General features: G+C 44.5%; 1 protein-coding gene and 1 long non-coding RNA gene across 2 annotated transcripts in view; both read left to right on the top strand.

The window, feature by feature from the left end:
- The first annotated feature begins 397 nt into the window (after positions 1-397).
- Positions 398-12,080, top strand: LOC135228252 (uncharacterized). Its single transcript, XR_010318644.1, has 2 exons — positions 398-1,961; positions 2,229-12,080. It is a non-coding gene; the product is annotated as an uncharacterized LOC135228252 (long non-coding RNA).
- A 7,539-nt stretch (positions 12,081-19,619) lies between these two features.
- GPAT4 (glycerol-3-phosphate acyltransferase 4) overlaps positions 19,620-20,334 on the top strand; it is a 37,584-nt gene continuing 36,869 nt past the window's right edge. Inside the window, exon 1 of the mRNA XM_064272785.1 lies at positions 19,620-19,745. The gene's annotated coding sequence lies outside the window, so the exon portion shown is untranslated. The remainder of the gene's footprint in view (positions 19,746-20,334) is intronic.

Genomic DNA, 20,334 nt, shown 5'->3' with positions numbered 1-20,334 from the left:
AACGGGCTCAAGCATAGCAACGATTGTGAGGATGGCACAGGGCTGGGTAGCATTTCATTCTGTTGTACGTAGGGTCGCTATGAGTCAGAACCGACTCAACGATACCTAACAACAACCACGATATATTATGAGACCATTTTTTGTAGAAATAAAATCTTCGAACCACTGCAAGATTAACAATCTACAACCTTGCTTTTTTTTTTTTTAAATAAACTTTTGATTGAAGTATAACATGTTGTTGTTGTTGAGGTACAAAACACATACAGAAGATTACACAGGGCACACACCTGTTTCCATCATCCAGCTCCAGAAATAGCACAGTATCCAGGAGTCTAGAGCTTGTAAGAAAAGATCTGGCTTAAAGATACAGACTTAGGAGTTGTTAGTATACAAGTAGTAATTGCATATTTGTCAAAATTGGTAAGGACATCCAAGGAAAATGTACCAGAGTGAAAAATACAGAGGGCTGAAGATTTGAGGGATATTAAGATTTAAGGGATAGATAGAGGAAACTGGGTCTGCAAAGGAGACAGAGAAGGATACTAGGGGTAAGAGAAACACCAAGAAGCTGTTCACCGCCTCCTGAGACAATCTGATCATGTCCAGCACAGACCACAGAGCCTAGGGGTACCATCGAGGTACACTAGGTGGGTTCCTTATGGATGTACTTTGCATGTTATATGACCCTGTCACTCTGGCCACAAATGACCAAATCAGGGATCCAACTCCAAGGCCCCATAGAGGCTCTCTATATTGGTCAACAAGCGCTCCACCTAGTGACCTCCTCTCTCTCTGGGTGCCACACACACACCCACCCACACCCACACACACACCCCACACACAGTAGTACAGAGAATAGATGGACACAGAAATATGAGAAGGCACTCAACAGTAAGGTGAATAAGGAAAAGCCAAGAGGCAGAGAAAAGAGCCCAAAAAGTGGGTAGTGGGATAGCTTCAGGAGAAAAAAGTATGGTGCGAGCCCCTATGGAAACTATACATAGCGTGTGTATGAACTTCTAATTCCCCAAAGCCTGTCTGTTTCACAGCCCACAGGGTTTCCAGTTTCATTCTTTTCTCTCCTTTCCTTATCACAGGGGGATATTGGTGGCTCAGTGGTAGAACTCTCACCTTCCATTCGGGAGACTGGGGTTCAATTCCCAGACAATGCAACTCATGCCCAGTCACAACCCATCTGTCAATGGTGGTTTGAGTGGAGTCCCTGGGCAGCAAAAACAGTTAAGTGTTCTACTACTAGCCAAAAGGTTGGCAGTTTGAATCCACCCAGTGGTGCCTCGGGAGACAGGCCTGGTGATCTGTTCCCAAAAGGTCACATGCTTGAAAACCCTACGAAGCACAGTTCTATTCTGCGCACATGGGGTCACTACGATTCTGACTGGATGGCAACTAACAACAACAACAATAATGCTGAACAGGTTTAAGCGGAACTTCCAGACTAAGATGGACTAGAGAGAAAGGCCTGGCAATCTACTTCCAAAAATCAGCCAGTGAAAACAGGGTAGATCACAACAGTCTGGTCTCCGCAACCAATCATGGGGATGGTGCAGGACCTGGCAGTTTTTCTACTGTGTATGGGGTCGCCATGAGTCAGAGGCAAACTGGAGGGCAGCTCACAACAACCACCTTAGCACAGACACCCACCAGAGGGCAGTAACCCAGGAGTGACCCTTAAGGCTATAATCCTCAGAGGTGGAGGGCTGGTGGCCTGTGGCAAACAGTCTGAGTCACACTTGCCTGTCACGTCCCCTATCACGTCTTTTTCCTTTCCCCAAAGTGTTGAAGACATGATAGGCTCTTCTGATTGGTTCCTCCAAAGGGCTAGTGTCTCAGTACTGCTGACCCTCTGGAGTCAGAAGCACATAAATAGTTCCTGCAGGGAAATGGGCCTCAGTCAAGAGAAGCAAACACCTCTGCCTCCCGGGTGCCTGAAGAAACTGGGTGTAAGTACTTCCTGCCTAGCTCTGTGTCCCTGGTCTCCCCTCTGTGTGTCCTAGGAATTCACGGCTCTCACTAGGCTCCCAACCCGCTGCCACTCTTTGCCTGTGCTTCTTTTCATCCAGTTTCATCAGGCACTTGTGGGGTTGGGGAGTGAGGGGAAGAGAAGTGCAGTGATGCTGAGAGGGGGAGGAGAGGGCAAGCTGGTCTACAGTTGAGAAAGCCTGGTTCTTCTGTCCTCTCATCCAAACTTCCTTCCCCTTTTGTCAAAGGTCCCCAGTGCTGCCCGCTGTGCCTTTTGGGACCTCCCCATGCACCTCTGCCTCGGTCACAACCCATTCCTCCAGCAGCACCTGCAGTCTTGCCAAGTGGTGCTGCAGCCCAGGCCATCGTCCATCCGCTCCTGCCTGGCACGACCTCCTCAACCCCTGAGACCCAAGAAGCAAGTGGTGTTCGCAGACACGAAGGGGCTCTCCTTGACATCCGTGCACAGGTTTCAAAATGCTACAGCAGAGACTGGAGAGGCCCCGTGTCCCACGTCCAGCTTCCCGGGCTCAGCACCATTCTGCCGTGCAGAGCCGACCACCTCGCTCTGGGCTTTCCCCCACCGTGGCAGGACTACGCAGGTTTCCTGAGGCACCTGTGGACACAGCATGTGCCTGGAGCGGTGCGCTGTGCAGAGGGGCTTCCTGCGAGGCACCCTGCAGGCGTGCAAGCTGCTTCTCCAGAAGGCAGTGTGGATGCACATCACCTTTGATGCCTGGGGCTCCTTCCAAGTAGTGCCCTGCATTGACGTTTATACACCTGGTCCTTGCAGACGTGAGACCTACCGCTTTTGCGTTCCAGATCGAGCTGCCTCTAGGTCCCCCAGGGCCCCACAAACAGTATCCAGTTCTTTTCTCTTTAGAGTGTGCTCCGCAGCTTTTTTGAGACAATAATCAAGGGCAAAACTATGGCTTGGTGCCTGGTTCCCAGCCTGGCTAATCGGAACAAAGCTGAGTTCTGTGAGCGCCAGCAAATAGGGTTAAGCCCTCTGTGGTTACTTTTGTCTTCGTAGTTAAAGCTTGAATTTCTTGTCCAGGATTTGCTCATTTCTTAGCTGTCCTGGAGTTAAAACACACACACACACACACAAACCAGTTGTGCATTCCATGGAGGGGATTCCAATTTATGGCGACCTCATGTGTGTCAGAGCAGAACTGTGCTCTACAGAGTTCAACTGCTGATTTTTTTGGAAGCAGATGGCCAGGCCTTTCTTCCCGGGCACCTCTGGGTGGACTTGAACTTCCTGCCTTTCAGTTAGCAGCCGAACACATTAACCATTTCCATCCAATGATTCCTCTGGAATTTCACTTACTTTTTTTTTTTTTTTTGCTCCCGGGTTCACAGCGGGGAAACAGGATTGCCTCAACTCCTGACCTCAGCAGAAGGTCTCAAATGCCTTGCATTCTTCTCTCACATGGGCAGGGCCACTTACTAAAGTTTCTTAGGAACATACTGGGAATGGTGCCCTTTATCATTTGCAAGGAAGCCTTTGGAGTGGGGAAATAGACCAAATGTAAATAAAGCTTTTAATATGTAACGATTTAAAAGACCTAGCCAATGAGTGTGTAAGGCCAGCGTGTGTGTGTGTGTGTGTGTGTGTGTGTGTTAAACACACTGTGGGGCAGTTCTTTACATTGAACATAGGCAGGATACAGGACAGCTGTTTGCCCTCTTTCTTTTCTCTCCATCTGGGAAGGGCTAGTTTTCTGGTAACTTGAAATATTCTTCTTGCTTTTTCAACTTTTGCCAAAAGAAATATTCACTAAAGTATCTTCACCTGTTTATGTTGTAAACACTTGGCCTTTCCACCTTTTTATCACATAATGTCTAGGGAGCCTCTGTTCCTCTCCACCTCTAAATTATTACTATTTTTTTTCTTGTGCTTTAAGTGAAAGTTTACTAATCAAGTCAGTCTCTCATACAAAAATTTACACACACCTTGTTATATACTCCGCATTGCTCTCCCCCTAATGAGACAGCACACTCCTTTCTACTCTTTATTTTCGCCTCCATTCAGCCAGATTCTGACCCCCTCTGCCCTCTCATCTCCCCTCCAGACAGGAGCTGCCCACATAGTCTCATGTGTCTGCTTGATCCAAGCAGCTCGCTCTTCACCAGTATCATTTTCTATCCCATTGCCCAGTCCAATCCCTGTGTGAAGAGTTGGCTTTGGGAATGGTTCCTGTCTTGGGCTAACAGAAGGTCTGGGGACCATGAGCACCGAGGTCCTTCTAGTCTCAGTCAGATCATTAAGTCTGGTCTTTTAACGAAAATTTGGGGTCTGCATCTCACTTCTCTCCTGCTCCCTTGGGGGTTCTCTTTTGTGTTCCCTGTCAGAGCAGTCATCCACTGTAGCCGGCGCCATCTAGTTCTTCTGGTCTCAGGCTAATGTAGTCTTTGCCTTATGTGGCCCTTTCTGCCTCTTGAGCTCATAATTACCTTGTGTCTTTGGTGTTCTTCATTCTCCTTTGGTCTAGGTGGGTTGATACCAATTGACGATTGTCGCTTGCTAGCATTTAAGACCCCAGATGCCACTCTCCAAAGTGGGATGCAGAACGTCATCTTAATAGATTTTATTATGCCAATTGACTTAGACATCCCCTGAAACCATGGTCTCCAAACCCCCACCCCTGCTACACTGGCCTTCAAAGCGTTCAGTTGACTTCTTTGCTTTTGGTTTACTCCAGTTGTGCTGACCTCTCCTGTTTTGTGTGCTGTCTTTCCCTTCACCTAAAATAGTTCTTATCTACTATCTAATTAGTGAAAACCCCTCTCCCTCCTTACCTCCCTCTCCCCTCTCCTAACCATCAAAGAATATTTTCTTCTCTGTTTAAACTATTTCTTGAGTTCTTATGATAATGGTCTCATACAATATTTGTCCTTTTGCAACTGACTAATTTCAGTCAGCATAAAATGCCTTCCAAATTCCTCCACGTTATGAAATGTTTCATGGATTCATCATTGTTCTTCATCAATGCGTAGTATTCCATTGTGTGAATACACCATGATTTATTTATCCATTCATCCATTGATGGGCACCTTGGTTGCTTCCATCTTTTTGCTATCGTAAACAGTGTTGCAATGAACATGGGAGTGCATATATCCATTCCTTAAATTATTACTATTACGTGCCATTGAGTCAGTTCTGACTCATAGCAACCCTATGTACAACAGAACAAAACACTGCCTGGCCCTACGCCAATCCTCACTATCGTTGTTATCCTTGGGCTCATTGTTGCTGCAACTGTGTTGATCCAGCTCATCGAGGGTCTTCCTCTTTTTCACTGATGCTTTTCTTTGCCAAGCATGATGTCCTTCTCCAGGGACTGGTTCCTCCTGATAACATGTCCAAAGTACGTGAGATGAAGTCTTGCCGTCCTTGCTTCTAAGGAGCATTCTGGCTGTATTTCTCCCAAGACAGATTTGTTTGTTCTTCTGGTAGTCCATGGTATATTCAATATTCTTGGTCAACGCTTTAATTCAGAGGCATCAATTCTTCTCTGGGCTTCCTTATTCATTGTCCAGCTTTTGCACGCATATGAGGGAATTAAAAGCACTATAGCTTGGGTCAGGCACATCTTAGTCTTCAAGTCCTTAATGTACACCTCAAAATAGGTGTACTTAAAAAAAAAAAAAACAGACAGGAAAACTGGAGGAAAGGACATGGAGAACCCAGAGTGCAAAGGGAAAGGGGGGAAAGCACCAGCATATTGCAGGGATTGCAACCAATGCAGTTTGTCACAAAATAATTTCTGTATAGATTTTTGAATGAAAAACTAATTTGTACTGTAAACTTTTACCTAAAACACACACACACAAGAAATTTTTAAAAAGAAAGAAAAAACACTTAACTTGCTTAGTAGTTTTGTTTTTGATAATTTACCGTTTGTTTCCAAGCATCTGATACCTTCCCTACTGTGGTATTTATCACTCTGTACTAAAGCTGCTTATTGAACTGTTTGCCTCTTGCACTAGACCATAGGTTCTGGGAAGGCTGGGACAGAACTGCCTGTGTACTCCTGGCCCCAGGCTGCGTATCCCTTAGAAACTCAGAACATACAGGTTGGAATAAATACATGAATATTCGTGGCAAGTATGCCTTTAGCTTCAACATCCAATGTTTTGAGATCTTTAGGCTTTGGAAGAATTTAAACCTCTTTTCAGAAATTGTTCATTCTCTAGGTTATTATTCAGGGATGACATATTTTAAATAAAAGTGTTTTCTTATCTTTATCTACTCTGATCCTTGACTTCTTGGGCTAAATTTGTTTGTGTCAACCGCAGGCGATGTAAACGCAATCAACGGTTGAGCAAGCGACTCTTGCTTTATTTTCCTCTCTGAAGGGCCTGCCCTGGCCAGCTCATGCTCTGTGTAAGCCAGAATGCCCTGCCAGGTGGTTCATAGGGCAAAGACAGAAGCAGCCAAACACACAGGCTTCAGGGACAGTGTGAACACAGCTGCGCTTCCTCTTCCTATAAGGGATACTATTGTCATCGCTATGGTTTCCTCCCCCGCCCCCCGCCATCTATGCTTCCTAGTCCTGACGCCACTAAAGGCACGATTATGAATAAGGGTATGCTGTCTGAATTGGGGTTCACTCTCTGAAATTAAAGCTAGTAAGAATCAACAGAAAACAATGAGGGTATTCAGCTGTAAAAATGACTCACCCTTAGAATGTTTTGCAATGTATTTCTAACAAAACTAGGGTTTCTGAAGTCTCAACGATGAGAAAATGGAAAAAATACAACACACATCAGGGCCTACCACCAGGAAGGGAAAGGCTGGGAAGACCACGTGGATCAGGCCCCACAGCTGTGTTGTCGTGTGCCGTGGTGTTGATGCCAGCTCATAGCAACCCCGTCTGACAGAGTAGAACTGTCCCATAGGGTTTCCTAGCCTGTAATCTTTACAGAAGCAGGTCATCAGGTCTTTTCTCCCACAGAGCCACTGTGGGGTTTGAACCGCCGACCTTTCGGTTGGTTAGCAGCTGAATGCTTAGCCACTGCACCACCAAGCCTCCTTCCCACAGTTGTAGAGGTCCTCAAATCTGTACTTTTTATATTATCACCAAATGAAGTTACACATACAACCACAGAGATAACTAACAGGATGAAAAAACAAAAGATGCCACTCACTGTTTGTCTTCGAATTTCAAATATGTGTGCCATTGCCAGACCACACTGTCCAAAATGGATTTTGAATTAATGCTTAATATTTTTATAAAGACTCACCTTGTAAATAGTATAATTGTGTTTATTGCCTTTTTCCTGTTAAAATTGTTGATTTTGGAAATGCACACATGTACCGTATGCCACAATAGTCATCATGTAATTTTTTTTTTTAATATAGTGAAAACCGTGTTCACTTCAGCAGCACATATACTGATAAAGTGAAAACCTCAAAAAAACAAAAGTGGCCCAGGTCTCTTTTGAGCTCTAAAAAGTCCAGAATAAGATTAACTGATCTAATTTATTATAACCTTTCCTACTGCTTCAATGAGCTCTGATAATGCTACCATTAAGAACTTTTATTATTTTTCCCACATACCCCAGTATTGTCTACTAAATTTTATACATTAAGTACTAGTACATTTCTCCATTTTATTTTTTAAAAGTACACATTTAATTTTTATAATTTCTGTTGATGTAGTTTTCATTCACACTGAGCAACTACTATGTGCCAGACATTATGTTAACTACTGGAGATAGGAAGATAAATAAAACAAAATTCACAGTCCATTGAGGGGAACTAGACATATAACAGGTTTAGAAATATAAATAGGTAATTAACAAAATAAAACTATGTCAGAGGCACTAAGAGAGTGTTAGGGAAGTGATGAGGATAAGCCCCTATTACGGATTCAATTGTGTCCCCCAAAAATGTGTGTCAACTTGGCTAGGCCATGAGCCCCAGTATCGTGTGGTTGTCCTCCATTTCGTGACCTGATATAATTATCCTATGTGTTGTAAATGTTAACAAGGCACGGTTAGAGGCAGTTATGTTAATGGGGCAGGACACAAACTATAAGATTAGGTTGTATCTTGAGTCCATCTCTTTTGGGATATAAAAGAGAGAAGTGAGCAGAGAGAGGAGGGACCTCCTACCACCAAGAAAAAACAGCCAGGAGCAGAGTGCCTCCTTTGGACCCAAGGTCCCTCACTAAGAAACTCCTAGACCCAGGGGAAGATTGATGACAAGGACTTTCCCCCAGAGCCAGCAGAAAGAGAAAGACTTCCTCTGGAGCTAGCACCCTGAATTTGGACTTCTAGCCTCCTAGACTGTGATAGAATCAATTTCTGTTTGTTAAAGACATCCACTTGTGTTATTTCTGCTATAGCAGCACTATATAACTAAGACAGAATCTGGTACCAGGAGTGGGGTGCTGCTCTCACAGATACCTAAAACGTGGAAGCAGTTTTGAAACTGTGAATGGGTAGAGGTTGGAAGAGTTTTAAGGTGTCTAATTAATAGTAAAAGCTTAGATTACCTTGAAGAGACTGTTGGTGGAATTACGGACATCAAAGGCAACTCTGGCAAGAGTTCAGAAGGAAGTGAGGAGAGCTATAACACCGGAGATGGCACACACAGGGAGAAGCAGCAGCAAAGAAATGGCAGCAGCAGAACCAGAAGACCAGGTCTAGACAGCTCAGGAGCCAACCCATGGAGTGAGAGAGATGAGGGCCTTCAGGCAGGAGGCTTCTTAGTGGAGTGGGGTGCCCCCGGACACTTGCTGGTGGAGCTATGCTTGGCAACCCATGGAGTGAGAGAGACGAGTGCCTTTGGTCTGAGGCTGGTGGAGTCAGGTGCTTCTGGTCACTCATTGCCCAAGCAGTGCAGAGGCCAGGCGGAGGGGCTGAGGGGCCAAGAGGCCAAGGAACCAGGACGCAGAAGCAGAGCTGCCTCAGTCTCAAAGGGTAGGGCCATGACCTCTGGGGGTCTCAAAGGGTTGAATGATGGCCTGCTGGGTCTCAAAGGGTGGGGCCACGGCCTTCTAGGTTTCAAAGAGTCAGATATTCAGTTCTGGAATGTGGGGCTGCCATTCACAAATGCCAGGGGGGATGGGACTGGATCTGCCACCCAAAGCTTCTAGCCTCCTAGACTGTGAGACAATAAATCTGTTTGTTAAAGCCATCAACTCGTAGTGTTTCTGTTATAGCAGCACTAGATAACGAAGAAAGCCTCTAATACAGTTGAGGGGAGTAATCAGAGAAAACTTCCTGTTGCGTTGACCCTCAAGTGAGTCTTAAAAAGATGAGTAGACATTAGCCAAAAATTACATTAGTAAGCTTACGTAAGTGTTTATCTCAGAGAAATGTCTGATTTCCATTAGATTTTAAAATTTGTATTAAAATAATTGGAAGCTCCTCTTTTCTTTCCCTGGGGATCTCAGGAAGGAAGCCATTGTTTTAACAGGGGAGATAATGCTACGTAGGAGTACATTTTAGAAAAAGGAATGCTGCAAAGGAATAGTTTATCCATATTTATACAAAAGGATGCTCTGCCCAGCCATGATTTTTGGGCTGCTTGAAAAAAAAATTTTTTTTTTTGGCAGGTAGAATCCTGTACAGGTAGAACATCTGAGGGTACATCAAATACCAGAGCCTTAAAACCACCCATTCTTTCTTTTTTTTTCTTTCTTTCTTTCTTTTTAAACTCTGGGGTCAACAAATAGCCTATTGATGTTGCTTTTGTTTCCCGAGTAGGCTTTCCTACTGTTAAAAGTATGACCTGACATGTAAAATCTATTATTCCAGTTAATTTTGCAGTTTCAATTACCCACTAAATAAATAAATAGGCCTGCTCTTTTTTATCAGTGTTTTCTAATTACTACGAATCAGTCCCCAGACCCAGATCATCCTGCTGTGAATTGGCAAAATTGAGTCCGAATACTTTCAAACTGGGGAACACGGTGTAGATCTGGACTGAAATCTGTCTTCTTTGCTTTGCTCTTACCTGCAAGGTCTCTGCTTCTTAAGTCTGAGCTTTCTTCTCTTAGTCCGATCCAACGCATATACTGTCTGTCTTAATCTTCTAGTGCTGGTGTAACAGGTGAGTGACTTCAACAGACAGAAATCTATTTTCTCACAGTTTTGGATGCTTGAAGTACAAATTCAGAGTGCCCACTCTAGGAGAAGGCTTTCTCTCTCTGTCACTTGGGGGAGGTCCTTGTCTCTGTCAGCTTCTGTCCCTCAGTTCCTTGGCAATCTTCATGTGGTATGGCATCTATCTTCCCCATCTCTATTTGCTTCTCTATGCCCAATCTGCTCCTTTTATATCTCAAAGGTGATTGGCTTATGACACACCCTACTGTGATATGGCCTCATTAACATTACAAAAGCCCTATTCCCAAATGAGATTAAATCCATGAGTATAAGGGTAAGGATTTACAATACATACTTGTGTTGGGGCGGCGGCGGGGGGGGGCGGGGAACCAAACCCATTGCCATAAAGTCTACTCCAACTCATAGCGACCCTATAGGACAGGGTAGAACTGCCCCATAGAGTTTCCAAGGAGTGCCTGGTGGATTCAAACTGCCGACATTTTGGTTAGCAGCTGTAGCACTTAACGGCTATGCCACGAGGGTTTCTGGGGAGAGGCAGGGGAAGGAGGACATAATTCAATCTATAACACTGTCCATATTCTGAGGACTTCCAAATTTATATTTCCAGCCTGGAACTCTCCTTCTAACTCCAGACTCGTACATCAAAGAACGGTATCTCAAATTTAACATGTGCAAAAATACATTATTGATCTCCTCTAAAACTGGCCCTCATCCCCACCCCTCTCTTCCCCATCTCAGCAACTGGAAACTCCATCCTATTGGCTGTCCATGGCCCAAATCTTAGAACCATCCTTGACCCCAGTCTTTCGCTTTCACCCCAAATCTTATCCTGGCAGCTTTGCCTTTAAAATATGTATAGTAAAGTAATGCAAATAAGTAAGATTGTCAGTATAAGAGATGCAAGTATGAAATCAAAGAAGTAAATGTCATATAATGTTAAATTTGAATTAGGTTATCAATATGTTTATGATTTCTCTTTTCAAAAAGCTGTATTTCTTGGCTTTATCTTCTGAAAAGGCTCAGAAGCTAACTAGTGTCCAGACTGTGGTTCCTAAATCTTCTTCTCCACCAAAAAGGAACCAGGGCTCTTCAGAGGCATGGCTGGAAGTATAGGGTGAGCCTGCAACACCTTGTTGTACCAAAGAGCAAGAAAGCTACTGAAGAAATGTCAAAAGGACACAGAAGCCAACATGAAAGCGTTCCCAATTAGCCAAAAAATGAGACTGTTTAAGCATCAAAAAGAATAATGACTACAATTGGTTAAAACACATTGGCTATCCAGTAACATTCTTTACAAAATGGAAAAGCTAATCACCAACTTTATATGGAAAGAAAGAGGCCCCAGATAAGTAAAGCAATGTTGAAAAAGAAGAACAAAGTAGGAGGCCTCTCACTCCCTGGTCTCAAAACCTCTATACAGCCACGGTAGTCAAAACAACCTGGTACTAGTACAACGATAGACACACAGACCAATGGAATAGAATTGGGAATCCAGAAATCCATCCACCTATGGACAATTAATCTTTGACAAAGGGTCAAAATTCATTCATTAAATGGGGAAGAGATAGTCTCTTTAACAAATGGTACTGGCAAAACTGGGTATCCATTTGCAAAAAGAAAATGAAACAACATCCATACCTCACACCACACACAAAAACTAACTCAAGGTAGATCAAAGGCCTAAGTGTAAAACCTTAAACCATAAAGATCATAGAAGACAGAATAGGGGCATAAATAGACTATCAAACATAACTTAAAAAGCACAAACAGCAGAAGACAAACCAGATGAATGGGGCTTCCTGAAAATCAAATACTTGTTGTCATCAAGAGATTTTCCAAAACAGTAAAAAGAGAACCTAGAGACTGGGAGAAAAAATTTTGGCTACAACATATCTGACAAGGACCTAATCTCTAAAGTTTATAGAAACTCGAACAACTCAATAAAAGACAAACAATCCAATTAAAAAATGGGCAAAGGACATTAAAAAAAAAAAAAAGTTTTTTTTTTTTTTTTTTAGAGAGATGCAAATCAAAACTACAATGAGACACCATCTCACACAGGTAATAACGGCACTGATCAAAAAAACCTTGAAAAAACCAAACCCCTTGCTATTGAGTCAATCCCAGCTCATGGCGACCCTATAGGACAGAGTAGAACTGCCCCATAGGGTTTCCATGGAGCACCTGGTGTATTCGAACTGCTGACCTCTTGGTTAGCAGCCGTAGCTCTTAACCACCATGCCACCAGGGTTTCCACAATCAAAAAAACAGAAAACAACAAATGCTGAATAGGCTGTGGGGAGATTGGAACTCTCATACACTGCTGGTGGGAATGTAAAATGGTACAACTACTATGGAAAACAATATGGCACTTCCTCAAAAAGCTAGAAAGAGAAATACCATATGATCCAGCAATCCCACTTCTAAGTATACAGCCTAGAGAAATAAGAGCTGTGACACGAATAGACACATGCACACCCATGTTCATGACAGCATTACTGACAATAGCAAAAAGATAGAAGCAGCCTAAGTGTCCACCAACGGATGAACGGATAAACAAACTGTGGTACATACACACAATGGAATACTACGAAACATTAAAGAATAATGATGAGTCTGTGAAACACCTCACAACATAGATGAACATGGAGGATGTTTTGCTGAATGAAATAAGTCAATCACAAAAGGACAAATAGTGTATCAGACCACTGCTATAAAAAGTCAAGAAAAGGTTTTCACACAGAAATAAACATTCTTCCATGGCTACTGGGGATGGAAGTTGGGGAAAGAAAACCACTAATTAGGCAGTAGACACATACTAATTTTGATGAGGGGAGAGATAATACACCATATGGGGGAAGTCAGCACAACATAATCAAGGTAAAGGAAGGCACCGAAAGGTACGCAAGAGTAAAAGTGTACAATGGTAAATACTAATACATATACAATCCTGCAACAATAGTAACAGCAAACAATGTATGAGTGGATACACAGGTAGATATGTAAGCTGAACAGGAGTGGTAAGGCATATGGAGGTATGCTCATATATATATATATATATATATATGTGCACGTGCTGCAAATACATCCATGTATGCAATACTGCACACATGGGACGCAGTTATGAAAACTTCTTAGCCATAACCATACACCTCCCAGGACGGAGATACTGGGCTTGAGGGCTAGGGACCATGGTCTCAGGAGGGGCATCTAAGTCAACTGGTATATCATAATCCATACAGACGATGTTCTACATCCTATCTTGATGAGTAGCAACTGGGGTCTTAAAAGCTTGCGAGCGGCCATCTAAGATACAACAATTGGTCTCTTCTCATCTGTAGCAAAGAAGAGTGAAGAAAACCAAAGACTCAAGGAAACAATTAGTGCAAAGAACTAATGGACCACATGAACCACGGCCTCCACTAGCCTAAGATCAGAAGAACTAGATGGTGCCCGGCTACCATTACCAACCTCTCTGACTGGGACCACAGTAGCAGGTTATGGACAGGGTCGGAGAGAAATGTAGAACAAAATTCAAATTTATAAATAAGACCAAACTTAATGGTTTGATAGAGACTAGTGGAACCCTCGAGACTACGGCCCTCAGACACCGTTCAAACTTGGAACTGAAATCACTCCTAGAGATCACATTATAGCTATACAATGCTATTGTTGTTAGGTGCCATTGGGTCAGTTCTGACTCATAGTGACCCTATATATAAAAGAACAAAACACTACACCATCCCATCGTTGTTATGCTTCAGCCCATTGTTGCAGTCACTGTGTCACTCCATCTTGTTGACAGTCTTCCTCTTTTTCACTGACTGTCTACTTTACCAAGCATGATGTCCTTCCCCAGGGACAGCTCCTCCTGATAATATGTCCAAAGTACATGAGAAGAAGTCTCACCATCTTTGCTTCTAAGGAGCATTCTGGCTGTACTTCTTTCAAGACCGATTTGTTTGTTCTTCTGGCAGTCCATGGTATATTCGATATTCTTCACCAATATCATAATTCAAAAGCATCAATTCTTCTTTGGTTTTCCTTACTCACTGTTCAGTTTTCACATGCATGTGAGGTGATTGAAAACACCATGGCTTGGGTCAGGTGCACCTTAGCCCTCAAAGTGACATCTTTGCTTTTGAACATTTTAAAAGAGGTCTTTTGCAGCAGATTTGCCCGATGCAATGCATCATTTGATTTCTTGACTGCTGCTTCCATGGGCATTGACTATAGATCTAAGTAAAATGAAATCCTTGACAACTTCAATTTTTTTTCCTGTTTATCCTGATGTTGTTTATTGGTCCAGTTGTAAGGATTTTTGTTTTCTTTATGTTGAGGTATACTCCAACACTGAAGACTGTAGTCTTTGATCGTCATCAGTGCTTCAAGTCCTCTTCACTTTCAGCAAGCAAGGTTGTGTCATCTGCATTTCACAGGTTTTAGTGAGTCTTCCTCCAATCCTGATGCTGGTATTCTTCATATAATCCAGCTTCCTGAATTATGTGCTCAGCGCACAGATTGAATAAGTATGGTGAAAGGATACAGCCCTGATGCACACCTTTCTTGACTTTAAACCATGCAGTATCCCCTTGTTCTGTTCGAATGACTCCCTTTTGGTCTATGTACAGGTTCCTCATGAGCACAATTAAGTGTTCTGGAATCACCATTCTTTGCAATGTTATCCATAATTTGTTATGATCTACACAGCCAAATGCCTTTGCATAGTCAATAAAACACAAGTAAACATACAATAGACAGGCCTATAAAATGAACAGTAACACCAGTGAGGAATGTACACCTCAGAACAATCAACTATATGAAACCTAAAGAACAGCATTTGCCCCAAAAGCAAAATTCGGAAGGATGATATGGGCAGGAAAACTGAGTGAATGGACAGGGGAAACTGAGGGAGGAAGGGGGAAGAGTGCCAACACATTCAGGGGTAGGGAGCCTATTCACACTCTGGCTAAGGCCCTGGGTGGCACAAATGGTTTGCACTCCACTACTAGCCTAAAGGTTAGCGGTTCGAACCCACTCAGTGGTACCGAAGAAGAAAAGTCTTAGCAATCTGCTTCTGTTAATATTACAGCCAAGAAAACCCTATGGAGCAGACCTACTGCATAACACATGGGCTCACCATGAATCAGAATCTACTCGATGGCAATTAACAATAAAAACACCTCTAGCTACCTAGCAAGAATCCAACCACTGCTTACTACCTCCATTGCTATCACCCTTGTCTAAGCTAACATCATCTCCCAGCTGTTCTCTGGGCTACAGCTCTTGCCTCCTTTCAGTCTGTTCTGAACAAAGCAACAGAAAGCCAGCCATGCCTCTGCTCAAAACCTTCCAATGGCCTCCCATCTCACTCAGAGTAAAAGCTAGTTCTTACAATTGTCTACAAAGTCTCACACGATCCACCGCCACTCCTCCATCTCTCTGACTTCTTTTTAGACTTGCCCTTTTTCACTCTACTCCAGTCACTCCTTTTCTCAAACACACCAGGCATCCTCCTACCTCAGGACTTCTATCTCTTGCTGTGCCCTCAGCCTGAAATGCTTTTTCTTCCTGTACCTACAGAGCTCGCTCCCTTACCTCCTTCAGGTCTTGCCTCAAATATTACCTTCTTGATGAGGCGTCCCTTGACCAGTCTGACTGAAATTGCAACCTGCCCCTAATACTCCTTATCTCCCTGCTTTATTTCTCCCTTTAGCACGTATCACCCCTGTAGCATGTTATTTTACTTCTTTACCTTTTTTATTGTCTGTCTTCCTCTATTGGAAAATAAGCCCTATGACAGCTGAGTTGTGTGAGTTTTTTTTTTTAATTTTCTTTCTTTGTTTACTGCTCTATCCGCAGTGCTTACAACAGTGCCTGACACAGAAGAGATGTTCATTAAATATTTCTTGAATGAGTAATGTGATTGATGAAGACAAAAACTTTCAAATTTGTTGCAATTAATCAATTATTGGATAGAATTAGAAGGGCAAAATTGTATGGCTTTCCATAACATCTCTTAAGAACATTAAACAGGGCCTCTACCATCCCATAAGATACTCTGTGGTCTGTTAGAAAAAGATGATGCCCCTTCCTTGGGTGGACTTTTTAAGTTAGAATGTTTTACACAACCCTGTCAATTCTGCCCAGGGGACCGGAGCCCCAGAGAGTAGCAGCCCTGGCTGTGTGCATACACAGGCCTACATTCTGGTCGGCTGACACTCACGTGGACTGCACACACGCCCTCATGATCAGAGTTGGTAAAAGGGAATTGGGCACAACAGAAGTGACCTTAACTGACTCCCAGAGCCTAGTTAAGTTACACACAGAAGCATATGTGCCAGTGTGCCGTGTGTGTGTGTAGTTCATGTAGGTGTCGGTTATTCCCTGCCACTCCAGGACTAGCCTCACAATCTCTGCAACACTTTCATATAAATTGTATGGTGATACAAGCATCTTGCAATTGGCTGCTAACCTAAAGTCTGATGGTTTGAAGATACCCAGTGAATCCTTGGAAGAAAAGGCCTGGTGATCTTCTTCCATAAAGATTACAGCCAAAAAAACCCTATGGAGCAGTCCTATTCTGTAACACCTGGGGTTGCTATGAGTTGGGGGCTGACTCAGTGGCAGCTAACAACAGTAGTGTAGGTCAACAGTGTGAAGGGCACCCTTTTAACCCTAGAGTTCTTATATGCAGTGACGCCCCTGGCATTAAAGCAAGAGCACTGGCTGCGCCATTTTCTCTTCTGTGACAAAAATAGTTTAAAAAAAAAGTTTACTTGCTATCAATTGGCTTCCTCTCTTTTATGAGCAAGTGCTCTATTCTAGGTGCCATACAAAGTCAATAGTAGTCAGAATATGTGCTTAGTATCAAGAACTCATATCCTAAGAGAAGATAAAGAACACTTTCGCTTTATTTGGCTTTTCTCTTGGTAGTTGGATGTGAAAGTTGTATTGTTGATTATCTAGTAAACATTTGTGGATTCATCCCTCAATGAATCCTCAAGGCTCTGTACATGTTAAAGGTGAGCTGTGGAGAGAAGTTATGCAGCACACGTATGGTATTATTCTCCAGGGGAAAGGAGTATCCCTGGGTCATGGCATAAACACAGCCAAAACAATGACTGTAGGGGCATATTTTGGGAAATGCACTCAAAGTAAGAATAAGGTGAGAGTTGTTAAACCTCTCACTGGAAACTTAAGCACTGTGATTCCCTTCTTCAGGTTTTTGAAACTACTCATAGAGTTTCTATAGTACAAGAGTATTTTCATGTGGAATGTAAAATACCTTCCATAATAATCTACAGTCTAAATTCAGTGACAAGAACCTTAATATTGGATATAAGCCTGGCAATGTTATAGGCAGTAGGGCTTTTGTATAAACAAACCTGCTTCGTGTCTAATTTTTTAAGTATTACTTGCTGATTTTATCTGCTCCATTTGTATTCCTCATATCTAGAAATGAAGGTGACAAAGACCTGTCCAGCATTGACCTTTGCAAACAAAACCTTGTCACCTCAGGGAACTATATTAACTCCTGTTTTTCTTCGCTCCCTCTTCCGAGATAGCCTTCTTGTACTAAAGAAGTTTTGAGACTGTGCCAGTGAATATGTACATACTCTCATGTACATGTGTGTTGATACCCAACAACTGGGTCTACTATTTGGATAGGCAAAGAATCAAGAACATTCTTGTTGAGGCCATAATATGTGTGAAACACTTTTTTTTTTTTACTTAAAAATTATCATGCACAAAGAACAATAATAGATGGTAAGGATTTTGAGAAAATTTAAACACAAACACAAAAGGAGAGCAGAGCAGATGGATGAACTACTTCTAAGTATTGGCAGGCTCTGGGAGCAGGAAAGGAGATCAGATAGAGGAGATCAAAGAGCACTTGAGCATTGTGGAGGACATGAAAATGTATGATGTCCAGTTTCTTCTCTCATGGAATTTGATCTAGTTGAAGATTAGACAAGTCTGTGCATTACTCATCTCTGTATCACTGGATTCTGGCAAAAAGCTGGGCATAAATAAGGGCTCAATGAAAGTTTGTTAAATGAATGGGTGAATGATTCAATTAGTGAATGTGGTAAGTCCCAGACAAACCCAAAAATCAAACCCGCTGCGTTGAGTTGATTCCGGCTCATAGCGACCCTATAGGACAGGGTAGAACCGACCCCACAGTTTCCAAGGAGCACCTGGTGGATTCGAACTGCCGACCTCGACCTCTTGGTTAGCAGCTGTAGCACTTAACCACTACACTTCCAGGGGGTTCCAAGTCGCAGATAGGTGTGGTAATATTTAGCGTGGGGATTAGTGGTCCAGTGTTTTGGAGTTGAACCATCATTCTTACAGACAGACTTTGAGGTCTAAGAATGTAGACTTTGCCCTACATATTTATTAACAGATTATTTGGCATGCAATGACAATATGCAGACACAAAACGCCAATGTGCAGAACAGATCGTGTGTGTGGGGCTGGAGAGAGGGTTGTTTAACCAAATCAAACCAGTTGCCTTTGAGATCTGAGTCATGGCGAACCCATCTGCTGCACAGTAGAACAGAGTAGGGGCAAAAAAACAAAAGCAAAACAAACAAAAAAACATTCTTTTAAGAACAGGAAGGAGAAGAGCTAATTTCTTTTTTTAAAGAGGACCAATTTGAGGGAAGATGATAAGCTTGGGTTAGGCGTTCGAAGTCTGAAGAGACGGTGAGAAATACACACGCAAATCTCCAGTAAGCACCTGCTCAACTCCGGCAGAGAACTCAGCTCCAGGTGAGGTAGACACTGGAAAGTTTCTAATGAGTGGGAATGCTGAGGTGCTCTACACCAACCCCTTGAACTCCTTCGGCTTTACCAGTAAAGCAAATGAGATTCAGGGACGACGATGATGATGATGATGATAGCAGCTAACCCCTTGAACTCCTTCGGCTTTACCAGTAAAGCAAATGAGATTCAGGGACGATGATGAGGATGAAGATAATGGCAGCTAACATTTTCTGGGCGTGCCAGGCCCTGTGCTCATTTCTTTACATCTCGCTACAAACTCACAACAAACAGCCCCTGGATGACAAGATAATTCAGCGACTCAAACCTCTTCTCGCTGATTTCTCCCTCTCAAGAACATACGTGTATACCTTTGGGAAAGTAGCCAGTATTCAGGCCCCGGCGCATCTCAGAAACGTGGAGCCCCTCTTTAGGAGGCGCTCCCCGTATCAGACCAGGAATCCCGGTGGCACGCGACAGGGAGAGGGCAGGTGACAAGGGCAGGGCGCTCCCTCAGACCAAGGCACACAGGACCAGTCTCTCCAGCATGCGCCTCACTCCGGGCAGCAGCCCCTCGCCCGCCAGGGGGCGAGACGGCGCGTCCCGAGCGCACCCACCCGCGGGCACAGGTGACGCGGCGCCCCCGCCCCCGCCCCCGCCCGCGCCCGCGCCCGCGCCCCCTCGGCTCCCACCTCCCGACCTGGCCGGTCTGGCGCGCGCCGGGCGCGAGGGTGCCTGGCGTGAGATTAAACGGCGGGAGGGGTGGGGACGGGACGCGAGGGGCACGTCAAAGCCGCGTAGACAAAGGGCGGGCGCGCGCACGTCCTTACGCACGGCTCGGCCGGCGGCGGCGGGCAAGGGCGGGAGGGACAGTCAGCGGAGGGATTCGGAGCCCCGCAGCCTCGCGGTCGGTGAGTACAACTGACCTGGCCCCTTCCTAAATGTCACTGGTCTCGGGGGAGCTGAGAGCAGCCTGGGGCTCGGGGTCAGGCGCTCAGCGAGGGGCCTGCGTTCCGGGGACACCGTCCCCACGCCGCTCCGGCGGCAGGAGACACCATTACCGTTTGTGGGGTTTCCCGGCCCGAGATGGAACGTCCCGCCCCCTCCCCCGCAGTGGAACAGTCCGCGCCCCTCCCGGTGCGCGCTCGCGGCGGCCGCGGCGCGGCTCCCTGCCGGCTTCAGAACGGTGCCTGGTCCCCGGGCCGCCGCGCCAGGGAGGAGCCTGCGCTGCCGGAGTCCAGCGAGGGGCTGGCTGGCTCCCCGCCATTCCTGTCTCCGGACGCCCCCGTCTTCGAGATGGACCCTTCTGTGTCCACACACACTGCATCCGTCCCGAATGCGAGGGGCCCCGCTGTCCTTCCCCCCTAGAGTCGAGGAATGTAGATGGTGTGAGCTGGAGGAGACCACCGGAAAGCGCCGATGCCTGTCATTTATTTTTCTGTGTTCTGCGCTCCTAGGATGTTCATTTTTCCCTCTCTTATTCTCCAAGTGAATATCCCC

This window comes from Loxodonta africana, chromosome 19 (genome assembly GCF_030014295.1).
Source record: "Loxodonta africana isolate mLoxAfr1 chromosome 19, mLoxAfr1.hap2, whole genome shotgun sequence".
NCBI classification, from domain to species: domain Eukaryota; kingdom Metazoa; phylum Chordata; class Mammalia; order Proboscidea; family Elephantidae; genus Loxodonta; species Loxodonta africana.
Note: the sequence above shows the minus strand (reverse complement) of the source record. Positions and strands in the feature narration are given on the sequence as shown.